At 35.9% G+C, this 19,182-nt stretch overlaps 1 long non-coding RNA gene and 1 other non-coding gene across 3 annotated transcripts in view; one reads left to right on the plus strand and one right to left on the minus strand.

Annotated features, from left to right (window-relative positions):
• Positions 1-711: 711 nt before the first annotated feature.
• TRNAL-CAG (transfer RNA leucine (anticodon CAG)) lies at positions 712-794 on the minus strand. Its single transcript has one exon. It is a non-coding gene; the product is annotated as a tRNA-Leu (tRNA).
• Positions 795-2,012: 1,218 nt separating this feature from the next.
• LOC139999495 (uncharacterized) overlaps positions 2,013-19,182 on the plus strand; it is a 49,374-nt gene continuing 32,204 nt past the window's right edge. For both annotated transcript variants that reach the window (XR_011804988.1, XR_011804992.1), the window contains exons 1-4: positions 2,013-2,137; positions 10,376-10,512; positions 11,531-11,581; positions 15,148-15,242. This is a non-coding gene — a long non-coding RNA (uncharacterized lncRNA). The remainder of the gene's footprint in view (positions 2,138-10,375; positions 10,513-11,530; positions 11,582-15,147; positions 15,243-19,182) is intronic.

Raw genomic sequence — 19,182 nt, forward strand, 5'->3', positions numbered from 1 at the left:
TCACCAGAGCTGAGTACAGGGAGACAATTACTTCCCTAGACCTGCTGGTCACACTGCTTTTCATGCAGGCCAGGATGCTTTTGGCCTTCTTGGCCACCTGAGAACACTGCTGGCTCATATTCAGCTAACAACTAATACTCCCAGCTCCCTCTCTGCCAGGTAGCATTCCAGTCACTCTTTCCCCAGCCTGCAGTGCTTCTTGGGGTTGTGCCCCAAGTGCAGGACACAGCACCTGGCCTTGTTGAACTTCATACAGTTGACCTCAGCCCATCAGTCCAGCCTTTCTAGACCCTCCTGCAGAGCCTTCATACCCTTGAGCAGATCAACACACCTAACTTGCTGTCATCTACAAAATTACTAAGGGTGCTCTCTATCCCTTCATCTAGACCACAGATAAAGATATTGAAGAGAACTGGCCCTAATACTGAGCCCTGGGGGACACCAGCAGTGACCGGCCTCCAACTTGATCCAACTCCATTTACCACAACTCTTTGGGCCTAGCTGCCAAGCCAATTTTTAACCGGACAAAACATACGCCAGTTCAAGCCAACAGCAGCCAGTTTCTTCAGGATAACACTGTGGGAAATGGTGTCAAAAACCTTACAGAAGTTGGTAGACCACATCCACAGCATTTCCCTCATCCACTAAAAGCTTCACTTTGTCATAGAAGGAGATCGAGTTCATCAACCCATGATCACCTGGTAAATGAGATGTCAGGAGTGGGATTTGAACCCACGCCTCCAGGGGAGACTGTGACCTGAACGCAGCACCTTGGACTGCTCGGCCATCCTGACAACTTATTATATTCTTGTCCCATTAGCCATTATTATTTTTGCCTGATAAACAAGCACCTTGATAGCAGTGAGCTTAAAAAGACAATTAATTGAATCATACATAAAGTTTCGATGTCTTGGGTATTTTTCTTCATTTTCTTTCCTGACAATCTAGGCAGTTCAGACACTTAGAATATAAGACAGTAAACAATGGATTGGAAATCAAAATTTTGTATTAAAATAAGATCAAAAAGGATATTAAAATAAGATCAAAAAGGATAGACATATGAAGTCTTAGTTGAAAACCCTCCACAATTTCATAATGTATTTTAAATATATTTTGTTTCCATTTTTCTCATTTAGAGGGTCACTTGGTTTCTGTCTCCAATGGTAAATGAATAAATAGATAAATAAATAAATGAAACTCAAGTCAGTGCCAATTTATTTATTATTATTATTGCAATATATTATATATTTATTACATATATTATCATAATATATTTTAATATACTATAATGTATATAATTGCACATATATTATGATTTATTTATATATTTTATTGCAATAACAATAAATGAATTATTATTAAATAAATATATATTTTTTTCTTAATAGAAGTGCCATAAACATTAATTCTATATTAAAATTTATTCCTTACCCTTTAGGAATTCTGTCCCTTGTTTTTAAAATGAGATATGGAAGACATCTGTGTGCATATGTTCTCACTGGTCTCCTTTAAAAAACAAACCAAAAAAAAAAAAAAGTTTTTGGAAAAAGCAGACTCCATAATTTGTTGTTAACAAAGCATTAATTTTGCACTTTTGTTTTCAACTTTGTTTTCAATTAGTATTCTGGGGATAGAGAACTATGAGTGACAATATTACCAATGTATATTTTCATAGCCATAAAAAGTGTTTTCCTTAGTTATTGTGTAGTAAATATAACAGTAATATGATGCTATTTCTAAAACCAAGGATAACTTCAGGTCTGATCAGAATTAACAATTTATTATTAGTATTTTAAGCTCTGGCAATTGGACCTTTTTTATGGGGATTTATGATTATCTGACTCTTTTTGGATAACTTACTTATACAGTGGACTAACTGGGCTAATGCTAAATGTCAGGAAACAGCTATGAAATCTGTGGAGTAGAATTGAGGCGTAACTATGTCTCCAGAGTATGAGTAATTATGTCACATATATTAGAAAAAAAATGTATATGTATCAGAGTGTAAGCATCCAAATGGCTGCCTTGTTGCTTCCCTTGACTCATACAAACTGGACTGTGTTACCAACTCACTAAAGAGCATTGCTATATAGGACTTTGCAACTTATCCTGCTTTCAGCATGTGCTGCAAAAAAGGGTAAAGTTCCTTTAGTTTATATAGCTACCTTTTTCATTTGCAAAAATAATTTGAGACTGAGTAGTTTTCAGAAAGATATATGTATGTTCAGAAAAAAAGCATGTGTGAGCTTGATACCTAAGTTGTAGGGAAAGATTCTGTAGCCTGTATCATGCTGGATGTGAGATTACAGCTTTGTGAAAGGTACAAACCAACCAGACAAGTTCTCCTGTCTTATATGCAGACTTCCTCCAGCTAAATGTACAGAGCTACTTAGAAAAAAGTTTGCAGATGTCAGGTCCTTAATTCTAATCTGTGTTTCTAGTGTTATATGAAGAAACTTTTAACTGTCATTCTATTTGCTTTTTTGTTGTTGTGCTTGCGGTTATTGTTGTTTTTTGTTTGTTTGTTTGATTGATTGATTGATTGTTTTTTAATGAAAATAATCTATCTGCATCTTGCTATTAATTTTTATAGTGATTCTTCATCATTAGGAAAGATTTAGAATTGCTTTGCTGTTCAAACATCATTTTACATTTTTTTTCTGGATAAGATACTTTTATGTTCTCGTGCAGTCTCTCAGAGGATATTCAAGGGTTTGAAACGTCTCTATTTTGGTTTATTGGATTGCACATTTGATCTGATGTTATTTTTAGCTAAATATTGAAAAAACAAAACAAAACAAAACAAAACAATAGTAACACACACACACACACACACAAAAAAAAAGCTGTTGAGATAGAACTGAAACTAAATATCTATAAACTGTAACCTATTTATCAATACTGATATAACAGAATATACATTGGAATCACAAGACAGATTCTTCTAAGTGTCTCTAAGATTGTAAGAAAAACTACAGTACTAGAATCCAAGGACTTTTGGAAAAAAATAAATACCATTGAATAAGTATAGATTTAAATGTTTGCATAGTTTCAGAAAAAGCTGTATAAATATTTACTACAACATTCAAAATAGTATCCATTCTACACACAATTACTTTTTCTATATATTGTTAAACTGTGCTCAGACTTATCTAAATGGAACAGGTTCAAGAAAAAAAAAAAAAAAAAAAAACTCTGTTATAGAATTCTCCATAAAATGTAGGATATATTTTCTACCAGTTAGCTGGGCTTTTTTCCATTACAAATGAACATAGAGAGGGAGATGCACTCCAGAAAGTGATTCATCCTCTCTCTAAAGTAAGACAAATTTTCTGGACACAGTTTTCTCTTTCTGTTGACTAAAGGGGGTGCGGTGTACATGGAAAATACTAAAATGTCCTGCTTTTTTCTTCTCAAGTGCCTCACTGCTACATTTTCCTCATTCTAATGATTATCCTGCATACAAATTGTAGCCAGTATACATTAAAGTCTGCCTCTGCTGCATTCACCGTGCATAGCTTTTGTCAGTTATTTTAATTATTGATTGGCTTTTGAAGACCTCACAAGCAGCTGAAATTACAGTCTGTGATTCCTTTCCTGAATCCTTTTAATAAGCATTTAGTATACAACCAATTTGCCAGCTTCTCTGCAACTATGTGAAGCTCAAGCACATACCAGTAATTTATTTGGAGATGTGTTCAAAGAAAAACAGACTAGTCTAATTTAGCTAACAAAGCAATGCGAATCTACAGCACAGCATGTTTCTAAACTAAGTTACCAATGCCTTGCGACTTTTTGAGCTTGGAGGATATTTTTCTGTCATGCTTAGCATGCTGTTTTTTCTCCCCATCCCTGATGCTAGCCATTCCCATTCACCATTTCAGTGGTAGCTCTTTTCCCTGGGCCATATATCTTAATTCATTCTACACAAGAAGAAATACATATAAAAGGAATATATATTGTACAGAAACATGCAGAATTACACCTTTATAAAGTGCAGCTTTATTTCTTTTATAGCAGTTATCTGTATATCTGTGTGAACATCTGGATGAGTTCTTGAGTAGAATGAGCATATTAACTTTTTATTTATACTTGTAATCAATGTAGAATATGAAATAAAGGAATTCATAATGTATGTATGACTTACATATTATACATATTACATTATATTTATGCCCTCAGAGACCTTCATTTTCTCTCTTCCAACTCCTTTACTAATATCAGCTTTATTTTGTGAGGCTTCCTTAAGTACCATAGATACCCAGTGGTTTTGAGGGTTGATTAGAAAAAATGTATAAACCACACATGCTTGTGAGACTTCCCTCTAAATGCACCAGGGAACATTCAGCTTTGCCTGGGGAAGTAATTTGAAAGGATAACTGATCAGGTCAAGTTCAAGAGATCTTTTTCTAGTCTGTTGATATAAATTAGGTGACCTTGGAGACATCCTGGCCTGAGTATAAAGTCTATGGGTCTTGTGAGGCTTTGGGGGAGAAGACAAGGATGAAGTCATCAAACAAGCTCTTATTTCTGACTTTAAGCTGCGGAAAATTGATTTTAAGAATACAGCTTATTTTTCAAGATCTAATCCTGATAATGATAGCTTAAAAAACAACAAAATCCATTTGCCATCTCTTTGATAACAGTAGCATATTCGCAATAGAGAAATTGTTCATTATAGGTGTCATCTAAAGGTCTCGTCTAAATTTTGCTTTTGGTGAATTAGGTAGCTGAAGAAAACCGAAGAGGAAAGAAAAAACAATCATAGCTCTGACCTCACTCCTGATATTCTCTTCCCACTTCTGCCCCTTTCCCATCCCAAAGGTGGAGAACAGATTTGCCTCTATTGTTGGAAATTTCTAACTATCCTACTCTGCTGTCAGCACTAGCGTGGTGTGCTTTGACCCTGAAACAGTCAGGGTATTTCTGATCTGGTAACAGCTCTGTTAAGTCTTGCAGCATCCTGGTGAAGAAGACTGATGCTAGCCTGGGGATAACTGTGTCGTATAAACACACACTTATATTTCCATATGTCTGCCGAGAGCATAACTCTAATTGTTGTATGAAATCATCTCACTTCATAACTTCACAAGCATTGAAATGAAATGCCAATATGTTTATAATTTTAATTCCCTTCATTGTATTAGGCAATGTCTAGACAGAAAAAAACTGAATCTTCTTTTACAGTGGCTAGTTTTAAGTTATAAGTTCCATAATAATTTTAACAAAAGTGTAGGATCTCATAGCTTTTTTGAGGGTTAATATCGTATTATAATAATAATGTTATAGTGCTAATAGTGTAATAATGTTAGCTTCCACTAGCTGATGGCAAGTTGTGCTATTGCAGTTTTTAAAAATATTAATTTCTGTATTGTTGTTATTGGTTTGCACTCAGCAAATTTAAAATTAAGCACATAAATATACTTTCTATAACTCCCATGTAATATCTAGAAGAGAATTAAAAAAGCAGAATACCTGACTGAAGCAATATTATAAGATGTTCTATGTGGAGAGAGGGTGAAGATACAGGATAATAAAAATGCATTTGAAATTTAATATTATAGGGGAAATACATATATATCATATATTACTAATGCATGCATATCAGTACTGGGGGAACAAAACTTGAACAGAAAAGAGATCCCTGATAAATAACTGTTCTCTATTATGACCATGGGAAATTTGAGACTCAAAGATAGTGTGGAGTAAGGATACAAATCTAGTATCCAGTATCCAGTATATCCATACTCAAAGTGTGTTGGCTCTGATGTTATTAATATCTAAATAATGATGAGCCCACTGGATAAAATCACAATTTTCTGGTAGCCCAGGTTTCTACTTTTTATGCATGTCAGAAAAAAAGAAAGTCTGTAACAGAAAAACAGCATTAGCAAAATCAAACAGGATTATTTAGTTAGAAGAGTGCTTCCATCTGCAACACTGACATTTGTACCAATGCTGTAAAGATTCAATATTCCCATAGATTCATATTAAAGCCCAAAGTAATGCAACTGTAGGAAAAAAAATAAAATAAAATAAAATAAAAAAATAAAAAATTAATTCATACCAAATTCACTTTTTCTTTTCCCTGATCATCAAGATTTTGAAAAGAAGATGGATCAGTCAGGATCTCCTTAGATCCATCTGCTTTTCTGTTAGTACAACCCAGAGACTGCTCTAGACCTACCCTCTAGACCTACCCTCTACCCTACCCTTCTGTTCTCTAAGGAAGCGGGCATCAGCTGTGAGATAACAAACAGGTCCATGTCTATCCCAATATAGAGAGTGAGGAATTGGCAGTCTACCTAAAATATCTTCACAGAGAAAAGAACATGAAGAATTTTGCTTGTAGATTTGGCTATGGTAAATAAATAATCTCTGAAATAAGAAGGAAGTAGAAGAACATACCATATGCTGCTGCAGTTTAGACAATAGAATCTGTTTAATATTCTTTGAAGTAGCATCAGATAGTCAACATTCTTTATTTTCAACAGTCTGGAATAATAAAGTATGCATAACCTACCCCTTAATCAATCAACCTCACCTTCACTGTGTATTTGCTGATACTTGCAAAGATTTAGGATAAACTGGAGGAAATTTGTAAAAACATCTTCAATTCTTTTATTTATTTATTTATTTATTGTGAAATATTTGGTTCACACACTTTTGAAAAACAGAATGTTTTGTAGTGAGGCAAAATCTTCTGTACAAGGACTGGCATTGGTCTTTGCCATTTCTTCAAACTAAAGATGATTCTGAAACATTTACTTATGTTTATTACTGTTTTTCCCCATAAATGGTCCCTTTGAGCAAATATATTTCTTTAGCCTTTCCTGAGCACAGTATACATGTGGCCATGTATAACGCAGCACTGTTTGCCTAACCTCTCCTTGTCTGCTTCTGTTGCATTTTTACTGGAAAGCTTCCAAAAATTTTGTTAAAAGCTGTTCACAATTAGATCAACAGAACACTTGAGCTTTGTTGGAGTACTGCTTAGGAAACATGCATGAATAGTATTGCCTGTATAAAAACATGTTAAATACAAAACTGAATAAAACAAAATTCATGATTATAGAAGAACATATAGAAGAACTACTCATCTGAAGTCCCAAAGGTAACATAATCACACAGGCTATGAAGCCAACTATAACCCCAGTACAAATGAAACTACACTGTGGTATCAATGAGTAACTGTTGGGTCACAATTTTCTGAGGAATATTCAGACAATAGACAGCAAATTATGAGTGGAGAAGTATGTGAAAGACATCAATATTCAGAGAAAAAAATGAAACGAATTAATTAACATCTGCTCTACAGATTCTGACTAATTTAGTACAACGCTAGAGAACAAGATACTGAAACAAAGGTTGTACTAGGATTATTGAATTTTATAGTAAAATTGATCAAGCTCAGATTGAAAAAAAAAAAAAGAAAAAAAAAAAGTAAAAACAAAAAAGATAATGGTTTATTAACCACTTAGCAACCTGTTCAGCTACTCTAAGAATATCCATACTTACCACAGACTGTACGGCTATCACCAGTCACAACCGTTCTTAGATATCCATCAAATGTTACAAGGTATCCAGCAGAAAATAAGAGATGGGATTCTTCTAATCTAATTTAACTATCAAAAAGATAAGCATCCAATGTCTAAGCCCAGAGACTCTCAGTACACTGAAACAGATATCATGAAGAAGCTGTTTATGGTGTATTAAGACAGGCATCTAAGACAATTCAGATAAATAACTACCTGGAGACCCTAGCACCACTTTTATGACCACAAAGGAGATGATGTAGTTAGTTTAGACTGAGAAACTCTAGTATGGTCAGAACAGTGAATGAAACCCACCTGAATATTTGACCTCCCAGTGTCTCTACTGACTCGCTGAATGCAGGGTGCTGTCATCTTTCATCTGTGTGCAATAAATGGGATATTACAGAGGCCATTGTTGCAAGCTTGCCATTACCTAAAGTAGATTCTTTTGTAGATTAACCTACAGAATAAGTTCCTTCTTTCTCATGTAATCACAATTCAAGTATAAATAAAGGATTGATTCCTCACTAGGGATATAGTCTTCTAATACTTTGAGCCAAGAAAGCAAGGCCATCATCTTCTTGAGAGCTTAAAAAAGTAAGAAACAAGCTATAGAGTTTTGTACATTTTGGTTTGAAAACAACAATGGAAAAAGCAGGAAATCCATCCAAAAGACCAATATAGTAGTCTAGACAGGAAATAGCTAGGGCATGAACCATTATTTTGGCCCTTGATAAAGCAAAAAAAAATCTGAATTGTTGCTATAGTAAGCACGTTTAATGTGAGTGATCTGGCAGTTGTACCAGTAAGAGTAGCAACATTTAGTGCAGTGTGAAATCACTGATTCTTAAAGATGAAACATGAATTAGGTGTGAAGAAATGAGTCTGAGAAGCTTTCTTTGACATTGCTGGAGCCAGGATTTCCCCTGTGAGTGGAAGCCATACCACATTATAACAGAAGCATTATACATCTGCTTACACTCATTTTGCCCAGGTGTGACCTGATTAGAGTCAGATACGTAAATCTTTTATAGGAAAAAAAAAAAAAAAAAAAAAGTATTCCCAGCATTGTGGAATTGCTTTGTAAATACATATTCATCTTTCATCTTGTTAAGGAACAAATTGACATTTAAATACTTTAAAACAGAGCCCTTTGAAATAGCTTTCTATCTGACAATTACTCTTTAGTTTCTTAGAAATTTAGGATGTTTTTAAAAGCTTGAGAATGAAACAAAATATTTGGTTTTCACAAAACAGAATGTTTTAAATAATTTAAACCATATCTTTTACTATTTTATTTTATAGAAATCTCAAAAATCCTGCCTTTTCCAGAAAAGAAAAAGTTTGAAAAGTTTGAAATTGACAACAAACTTCCAAACACACACACACATATATACATATTGCCAAAGTTGTATTATATATTAAGTATCTGAAATGTATGGGTGATTAGAAAGAGCTAAAATTTGTTTATTTTTTTTAATCATCCTCCTTTTATGAACTGAATGAAATTGCAGCTAGAAATATATAGATATTTTTTGCATATATGGATGTGGAACTAGAGATACAACAGTAAACAGTAAACCCCTTTGAAAATATTTTAGCTTAAGACTGTAAGCAGTTATGCACCACTTATTTAATATTTAATAAATCCTAATTATGTAGGACCAATGTACATTTTCTGCAGAAAGGTCATTGTAAAAACAGTTTCCAAACACACATTTTGCAGCTAAAGATTAATTGTAGATTAGCCTTAAAGATCTAATACCAGTGTCTGTCCTGTGTGCACATGCACGTGTGTGCACGTCCTGTGTGCAAACATCTTTGCAATGGCAACTGAAAGATGTTGCTTAACTGAAGGCCCAGAAAGTGGGCATTCTTTTAATTCTTTTTGATGGCCAGCTAAGCTATCCCTTAGCTAAGTCCTCCCTAACACAGTTTGCTCCTTAGTCCTTCTGCTACTCCTGTGCTCACAAGCAGCCCAAATGACAATGCAGCCATATTAGGTAGGAGACTAAGATTCTCAATACTTGTTACTGATTGGGGTGAGCATTTCTTTTGAAACAATAGTAAACATTTAGTGGTTCATGTTCATTGATACTTGATTTATGCACTAAAAAGCAATAGGAGTCTGATCTCTGTCTGGTGTGACCAGTGTGATCATGTTTCTGTTGTGGCATGTGTGCTGTGCCAGATCATAGCTTGGGCTTGGGTTGCCTTTGTGTAGCTGCACGAGAACAGATGATACTTGATCTGATCCCGAGGCTGCCAGGACAAAATTACCCTATCAAAATATTTAGAAAAAAATTTGAAGCAGCAGTATGAACATGTACCAGATCTGTATTTAGTGGCGTGTGGCTTCAGCTCTTTTGATCAATTACTAGAAGTTTTAAAATTGTTTTAATCTTCTTTGAGTGCCTATTTATTATTTGGGAAAAAAAAGGAAGGAAGGAAGGAAGGAAGGAAGGAAGGAAGGAAGGAAGGAAGGAAGGAAGGAAAGAAGGAAGGAAGGAAGGAAGGAAGGAAGGAAGGAAGGAAGGAAGGAAGGAAGGAAGGAAGGAAGGAAGGAAGGAAGGAAGGAAGGAAGGAAGGAAGGAAGGAAGGAAGGAAGGAAGGAAGGAAGGAAGGAAGGAAGGAAGGAAGGAAGGAAGAAGATTTTCTAATGCTGAGTTTCATACAGCACAAAGTAGTAAGACCTGTTCTTAGAAGCATGTCAGGCTTTTGACTGGGATAGAGCTAATTTCTGTGATTCTGTGATTCTGTGTAATTTTCTTCATAGTAGCTGACTTGCTGTTATGCTTTGGATTTAGGAGAATAACACTGATAACATGCTGATGTTTTAGTTGTTGCAGAGCAGTGCTTCCATAAAGCCAAGAACTTTTCAGCTTCTCATGCTGTCCTGCCAGGTGCACAAGGAGCTGGGAGGGGAAAGATGAAGACAGATGACCCCGACTGGCCAAAGAGAGGTTCACAAAGAAAGGTATATAATGTCATCTCAACTATAAACTGTGTGAAGTTGGCCATGGGGGCTTCTGTTACACAGGGACTCTGGGCATCAGTTGGCTAGTGGTGAGCAATTATTAAGTACTGTGAATGACATACTTTGTTTATAATAATTATTATTTATTATTATTATTATAATTTTCTTTACTGCTTTCTTTACTAAACTGAAATTATCTCAACCCACGAGGCCTTCCATATTTCTCTTTAATTTTCTCCCCTGTTCCTCATGGGGGGAGCAAGCAAATGGCTCTGTGTTTTTTTTTCTTCCTACCGTGTTAAACCACAACAAGGGGGAAAGGAAAAAAAATTTCCTTGATCCAGCTGATTTTCATTTTCATCCAAGGCAAAAATAAAATGTTGACTATGAACTACATGCATGTCTAAAATAAAATAAAATAAAATAAAATAAAATAAAATAGATTTGGAACCTAGACCTCATTTGTTAAATGTGAAAGCTTTCATAACCACACCCAGATTTCCCAGAGATTAAGAGATTAGGGAAAAAAAAAAATAGATTTTTTACTTGGACTATCTCATTCTTTTAGAGCCTTTAATAAAAAAGGGATGTACTTTTTTTTTTTTGTCTTCTCTCTTTTTTAATTTTTATTTTATTTATTATTTTGCTTTGTTTTGTTTTATTTTATGTGTCTGCATTTTTGGAATCTGTCTATGTGCAGAAAATAATGTCCTCAAATTTTCTAGAAAGTCTGTGCTTTATCTTTATTCAACTACTTTATTATTCTGCTTTGGGTGAGTTAAGATTTGCTTAAATAAGGACATGAGAACATGGAAACCAGGAATCACACCTGCAGCTGGTGCATGTAATCTCACTTCCTGGGATTTCCAGACCAAAGAAGTTCTAATTTTGTTTAACTGACCCCTCAAAACTGTTAAACTTTAGCTTAATTAATTTCATAACATTTCAGTCATTTCTCAAAAGTGAATGAAAAAAAATGATTGAATTGTTTGATTGAAAATATGATCTTGCATTGCAGAAGAACACGGGGATAGATCACAGCCAGGAAGACCAGGAAATTAAAAAACAGGTGAAATTTCTACAAAATGTCTATTTTAACCACATCCAAAGTATTTTTATTTTTTCCCCTCAAACATGTACAGTAATTTTCTTTGCTTTTCTTTTTTTTTTTTTTTTTGGGGGGGGGGGGTGGTGTGGGGTGGGAAGGTGTTGATTGTTTTATGTTCAAGCCCCTTTTAAAAGATGGAAACATCAAGCCCAGCTTCTGTTAGCTGCTGCTCATTTGTTTCCACTTTTTCCTCTTATCAGTTTTGTTTATTCGAATGTTTTAATGAACTTGATTTGGGGATCTACATATAGCCATATGTGGTGGCAAGCTAGAATTACTCCTCAGGTCACACACTAAAGAGTTTGGTCCATTGAATTTGAGGTCTCTGAAATCTAATCCTGCTTTTGCACTGTCAAGTCTTGCATGGCTGACAGCAAATCAGCAGTAACGAAAGGTCAGCTTGGAAGTCAAAGACTTACAACCTTTAAGTCTCTTTGTCTGGAGATCATGAAATCTCATTTCTTTCCCAGTATTTAAAAATAAGAAGGTGTATTCAAGAAACCACCTGCTTTACAAAAGGTCGTTATTCATTTCCTTGTAAATTACAATTTGGGTTTAAAATAGATATAAATTAAATGTAAACAAAATGCAAGTTAAAAATAACAATCAGAACTTTTGCCACTAGTCTTCCAGTATGAAACTCAGTGGACTAAAAGTCAGTGCTCAGTTATCTCCCTTGTGGCTTCTGCTGCAGTCCTTGACTCTAGTGTTTCACAAATTGCACTGCACTAGTGGTAGCCTGTGTGTCTCTTTTTCTTTAGAGAAATAAGCTTGCTTTTTCATTCCTGCTCTGAACTTCATCAACAGGAAGTTACAGCACTCTTAGTTGTTGGCTTCATTTTGCTAGCAAATGTCTTTTGAGATGGAATTGAGGCTCCTCTCATTCCCCATATTTTGTGTCCATTTGCTTGGGGAGAAATTGTAAGGTCAGAGAAACCTAAAAAAAAAAAAAAAATGTATCTTGAGATAGGCACGTGCCTTCATTTGACTTTATACCCATGTGTAGTCACATAAATCACCTCCCTATAATTTAGCACAATATTAGATCCAGGAATAAATCTAAATGACGATGAGATCTTCATTCGTACCAGAAATAAAGCTGAGGATTTTAAAAGTTTTAGACGTTGTTCTTTAATCCTGATGATTCATAAATTTTTGTAGAGATCCAAAAAGCTAAAAGAAGGGATGAGAAGGGATGCACATATTCCTTCTGCTCTTTCCCTGAAAGCAGTATACACACATGAGGATTGTTACTTCTTTCTCCACAGATTTATTTTCTCTACAGTATTTGGAAGTTGGCTTTAATTTCCAATATTTATTACAAAAGGTTTTATATGTGTATTCAGGGTTTTGGAATAACAACATATTTCTAAGTAGCTTGAAATAAATAGATAAAATGAATGGCCATGTATTTTACTGTTATTCTTTGGTTTATGCAGAATACTCAGAGCAATATATCCTTTCCCATTTTCTTTTCATTTTTATTTCATTCATACTACATTTCAAACCATGAGGGAGGAAAAGAATAGAAATTTGAAAACTGTAACAGCTGTACCAGAATCAGAATAATGCCATGGTTCATTTCAGTCCTTCTTTCAGAAAATAAATAAATAAATAAATAAATAAATAAATAAAATAAATTAACAGTCTTTCTCTCCTCCTATGGCTGCTTAATATGGAAATTATTTAATTTAATTATTATAAATGATCCTGTCAAATAAAGAAAATCACCATGGCCCAAACAAATCATGACAGTGTTACAGCTTCCTAATTAGAACAAATCACTAGTCTCAATTAAAAATGAATGTTTGTATCAAGAATCAAAGAAGCTTTTATTCCTCACTCATATTTATATTTGGGAACACATCTGGTCTGTTTTAAATGTTTTCTTCAGTGCTAAAAAGGGTAGAATCTTATAACTAAGTTCTACAAGCTCTGACCCTGAAGGTCTTTCCCTACAAGGCTCTGAGATGAGCCATGATCCTGTTATGAACTTCAAAGGAAAAGACCCTGCACCTCATCCTCAGCTTGCTAGATTTGGTCTTAGGTTTGCATGTTGCAAAAACACATATTAAAAACAAACAAACAAACAACAACAACAAAACTGTTTTCTGTCAGCTCAGTGCAGGGTATGCTTTATGGCTCAGCAGGGTATGCATGAAGCAGAAAGGGTTTTTTTTTAGCGTAGTACATCCTGGTTTCAGCTGGGATAGAGTTAATTTTCTTCTTAGTAAGGTATGGCACTGTTCTTTGGATTTAGGATGAAAACAATGCTGATAACACAGCAATGTTTTAGTTGTTGCAGTCAAGGACTTTTCAGCTTCTCATACTGCCCTACTAACAAGGAGTCTGGGGGTACACAAGGAGCTGGGAGGGGACAGAACCAGGACAGCTGACCCAGACTGGCCAAAAGGAGGTTCCATACCATATGGTGTTATGCTGAACAATAAAAATGGGGAGGCTTGCCCTGGGGAGGCTGCCACTGCTCAGGGTCAGGCTGGGCATTGGTCAGCAAGTGGTAAGCAATTGCATTGTACATCACTTGCTTTGTATTATTGTTATTGTTACTATTATTAGTAGTATTCTCCCTTAATTTTCTGACCTATTAAACTGTCTTTATCTGAACCAATGAGCTTCTTACCCTTTTATTTTGATTCTTTTCCCCATCGCACTGGGGGGGCTGGGTAGAGAGGGAGTGAATGTCTGTGTGGTGTTTAGACTGCTGAGTTAAACCATAACAAACAGCAATTGGAAAAAAAAAAAAAAAGAATAAAGAAAGAAAAAAAAGGAAATAAAATAATAATAATAATTAAAAAAACCCTTTGGATAGGAAACAGATTGATAAAAGGCTTTAAAATATGAGAATAGATAGGCAGGATCAAAAATACAAGGATAGATGGACAGACAAATGGACAGATTTCCACTAGCACTGGCATTGTTCTTTTATTTTAATCACTAGGAATACAGCTTCAATGAGCTTCAATGAAGAAGTCTTAGTTACTTTTCTTCATGGGAAGCTCTGTTTGTAAAGTGGAACTGAATACTAAAAAAAAAAAAAAAAAAAAAAAAAAAAAGAGGTAAGAATGTTTATTTAATGAAAGTAGATTAAATATGTGGTTTCATTCTTCCTGCTAGTACTAAAACTTTACTGAATAAAATTTCTTGGAAAACTTTCATTGGTGTAATCAACTTCAAGTCTCCATATAAAATCATAAATGTTTATCACAAATCATTCCCCTCAAATATTTTAAATGAAATAGTTCTTCCACTAGAAACACACATTCATCTATCCTAGTTGGATCCTAAACTTCAGCATCAGAAGACTTTATGTTTGAAAGTAAAGAATTTTCTTGGTTAAATAGGAAAGTGGTACTATATCTATGCTGTATTCAGAGTAACCAGAAAAAAATGTTCTGTATAATGTAATCAATGGGCAAGAAATATGCAAGACCACACACATGAATAAAACGAACAGAATATTCTCTAATATTATACAAGATATACTTTTTTTTTTTTTTTTTCCCTAGGCCACACAGCTTGATCAGTCATCTTTTTATAGTTTCTCTGATCATCCAAAGCAGTCTTAGACCAACTACTTGGAAGGTTCGTTGCAACCAAGAAGGTAAGGTAAAAGGAAAGATAAGTAAGAAACGCTGATCCCAAAATGTTATGTTGCTCATTCAGGACTTGTGTATATGCCTACAGTCTAGCCTAATAGCAGAGTCAAAGCTACAGACTTCGTTCGGATGGAAAAAAATGTGTCTTTCCATTTTTGCTACTTTTTATCAGGGGGTAAAAATGGGGATGTCATCATAAACAGAGGAAAAAAACATCAACAATTGCAAAATAAGAATTTAAACTATGGAAAAAGATTCTTCTTTTTATTGGGGGATGGGGAGTGGGGGTGGCTAAGGAAGTTTCTAACGATTCTCTTTATATAAAACTCTCTTGCCTTTTTTAATCTGTACCTTTCTCTAACTAGTAAAAATATTATGTATTTATTGCATCGATTATATTTATGTTGATGGCTAAACTTTATCTTACCCTGAGGATATTCAGTATGGTCCCTGAACATTCAGTGGACCTAATTTATGTGTGTATTTATAGCTATATTTACACTTCACATCAGAGTCCTATTATATCTATAAATTCCAAATCATAGAATGTCTTAAAGATCATCTGTTTCCAATCCACCTCTCACTAGAGCAGGTTACCCAAAGCCCAATCCTGCCTGGGCCTGGTCTTGAACACTTCCAGGGATGGGTCATCTGCAGTTTCTCTGGGCAACCTGGTCCAATGCCTCACCATCAGACTAAAAAAAACTTCTTTCTAATGTCTAATCTAACTAATGTTATGTTATGTTATGTTATGTTATGTTATGTTATGTTATGTTATGTTATGTTATGTTATGTTATGTTATGTTATGTTATGTTGTGTTGTGTTGTGTTGTGTTACACTATGTTATTATTTTTGTGTGTGTGTAAATCCATTCTCCTTTGTCCTATCCCTAAAATCCTGACAAAGAATCCCTCTCCAGCTTTCCTGTAGGCCCCGTTTAGGTACTGGAAGGTGTCTATAAGGTGTACCTGAAGCCTTCTCTTTTCCAGGCTGAACAACCTCACCTCCCTCAGCCTGTCTTCATAGTAGATGTGCTCCAGCCCTTTGATCATCCTCATGGCTCTCCTCTGGACTTGTTCTAATAGGTCCATGTCCTTCTTTTGCTCAACAAATTGCATGGATATTGCATGTCCAAAGAAGGGCAATGAAGCTGGTGAAAGGTCTAGATGAGTCTTATGAGGAACAAGTCTTATGAGGACTAGATGAGTCTTATGAGGAACAAGTCTTATGAGGAACAGCTGAGGGAGCTGGGGTGGTTTAGCTTGGAGAAAAGAAGACCTAGGACCTTCTTGTACTTCACAGTTAAAGGAAATTGTAGCGAGGTGATGATTGGCTTCTTCTCCCAAGCACCAAGTGATAAAAGTAGAAATGGCCTCAAGTTGCACTAGGGGAAGTCTAGGTTGGATTTTAGGAAAAAATATTTTTGAAAGGGTTGTGCATCATTGGAATAAACTGCCCATGGACATGGTTGAGTCACTTTCCCTGAAAGTCTTCAAGAAATGTGTAGATGTGGTGCTTAGGGACATGGTTTAGTGTTGGACTCATTGGTACTAGGTTAAAGGTTGGATTAAATGATCTTAGAGGTCTTTTCCAACCTGAATAATTATATGATTCTGTGATAAAAACAGTATATACTACCTTCTCTATAGAGACAATTTCTGACAGTTTATGTAGGTAATAGAAGAAAATATATATCAACTATGATGTATGATGACTAGGAGAAAAAAAATGTTTCTCATTGTCTGACATATTTTGGAATTAGAATTTAATCCAGATTTAGAAATTATCAGCTTTATTAAAATCTTTAATTATTTCTTTAGTGATATAAATACCTAGATCTTATTTTAATGTTTTATATTTCTATATGACTTCTAACAACAAAAAAATCTCCTTTACAATTATTTCTACCATAATTAGATCCATCTTCCTTAAACATTTTGTGGGTTCATATTTGAGGAAGGAAAAATTACTTTCTGTGCTTCTTACCTTGGAGGCTGAGAGGTATTCTGGTACATGCCTACTACACACACACACACACACACACACACATATATATATATGCTGCTCATGGCTTGAACTGGTATACGCTTCGTTGGGTTAAAAACTGGCTGTATAGCCAGGCCCAAGGAGTTGTGGTGAATGGAGTCAAATCCATTTGGAGGCTGGTCACAATTGGCATCCCCCGGGGCTCAGAACTGGGGCCAGTCCTCTTTAATATCTTTATTGATGATCTGGATGAGGGCATTGAGTGCACCCTCAGTGACTTTGCAGATGACAATTAGTTAGGTGCATGTGTCGATCTGCTCAAGGGTAGGAAGTGTCTGGAGGCTCAGGAGGATCTGGAAAGGCTGAACCGATGGGCTGAGTTCAACTGTATGAAGTTCAACAAGGCCAAGTGCCGGGTCCTGCACATAGGGCACAACAACCCCAAACAGAGCTGCAGGCTGGGAGATGAGTGGTTGGAGAGCTGCCAGGTGGAGAAGGACCTGGGAGTATTGGTTGATAGTTGGCTGAATATGAGGCAGCAGTGTGCTCAGGTGGCCAAGAAAGCCAACAGCATCCTGGCTTGTATAAGAAGCAGTGTGGCCAGCAGGGCTAGGGAAGTGATTGTCCCCCTGTACTTGGCTCTGGTGAGGCCGCACCTCGAGTACTGTGTTCAGTTTTGGGCCCCTCACTACAAGAAGGACATTGAGGTGCTCGAGTGAGTCCAGAGAAGGGCAACGAAGCTGGTGAGGGGTCTGGAGAACAAGTCCTACGAGGAGCGGCTGAGGGAGCTGGGCTTGTTCAGCCTGGAGAAGAGGAGGCTCAGGGGCGATGTTATTGCTCTCTACAGGTAGCTATAAGGAGTCTGTAGTGAGGTGGGGGTTGGTCTGTTCTCCCACGTGCCTGGTTACAGAATGAAGGGGAATGGGCCAAAGATGCGACAGGGGAGTTTTAGGTTGGATATTAGGAATAACTTCTTTACTGAAAGGGATGTTAGGCATTGGAATGGGCTGCCCAGGGAAGTGGTGGAGTCACCATCCCCGGAGATCTTTAAAAGACATTTAGATGTAGAGCTTAGTGGTATGGTTTAGTGGAGGACTTGTTAGTGTTAGGTCAGCGGTTGGACAAGTTGATCTTGGAGGTCTCTTCCAACCTAGATGATTCTGTGTGATTCTGTGATTCTGTTATAATATTAGTTATGGAATGCCTGAACCATTTTCCAGTCTGTCAGATCCAGAGTCCTTCTGAGCAAGCTGAGGAAGGAGCTGCTTTTGGACCATGTACTGTGTGCAGCTGAGGCCCCTCTCTCTCAGAAGTAAAGCTCTGGAAACCTTATGAAGCAGCTGATCTTAATCTGAAACATGCTCAAATTTGGTGGCATTATATGTGAATATGACACAAGAGGTATTTGGACTTAGATCTCATCTTTGCAACCACTGTATAGGGATTGACCTGGCATACGTTTGCAAAACAGGCAGAAAATTGTGAGATAGGCATTACTGTGGGAAGACCCATTGGAAAAGAAAACGGGCTGCACAGTAGACAATAGGAAATTCATGCACTGGCCTTGAAACTGTAGGAGTCCTTCTCTGCACTTTGACTCTTCCTGTCCCCTATTTTTTCTGGTAGGTAATGATAGCTGCCTTAATAACATCAGCCAATAGCCATAAGATCAGGGAGATCAATAGGTGTATTATAACTTTCTGTATCTTCCTCATATGTGCTCATAAACATTTACAATACATTGCTTGCACTGTGTCACTGACAATAATCATCTATTAACCCTTCATATACATATGAAAATAATAGAAAGCATAATTTCATTTTTTTAAATGATAATAAACATAACCTAAAACAGAATAAGATCAGAACTCTGATCAGAATAATAATAAATTATAAGAATAAAAAAATAAGATCAGAACAGTGGAGATATGTGACTTCCCCCATTCGGGGTAAGGATT

Source organism: Anas platyrhynchos, chromosome 1 (assembly GCF_047663525.1).
Source record: "Anas platyrhynchos isolate ZD024472 breed Pekin duck chromosome 1, IASCAAS_PekinDuck_T2T, whole genome shotgun sequence".
Classification (NCBI taxonomy): Eukaryota; Metazoa; Chordata; class Aves; order Anseriformes; family Anatidae; genus Anas; species Anas platyrhynchos.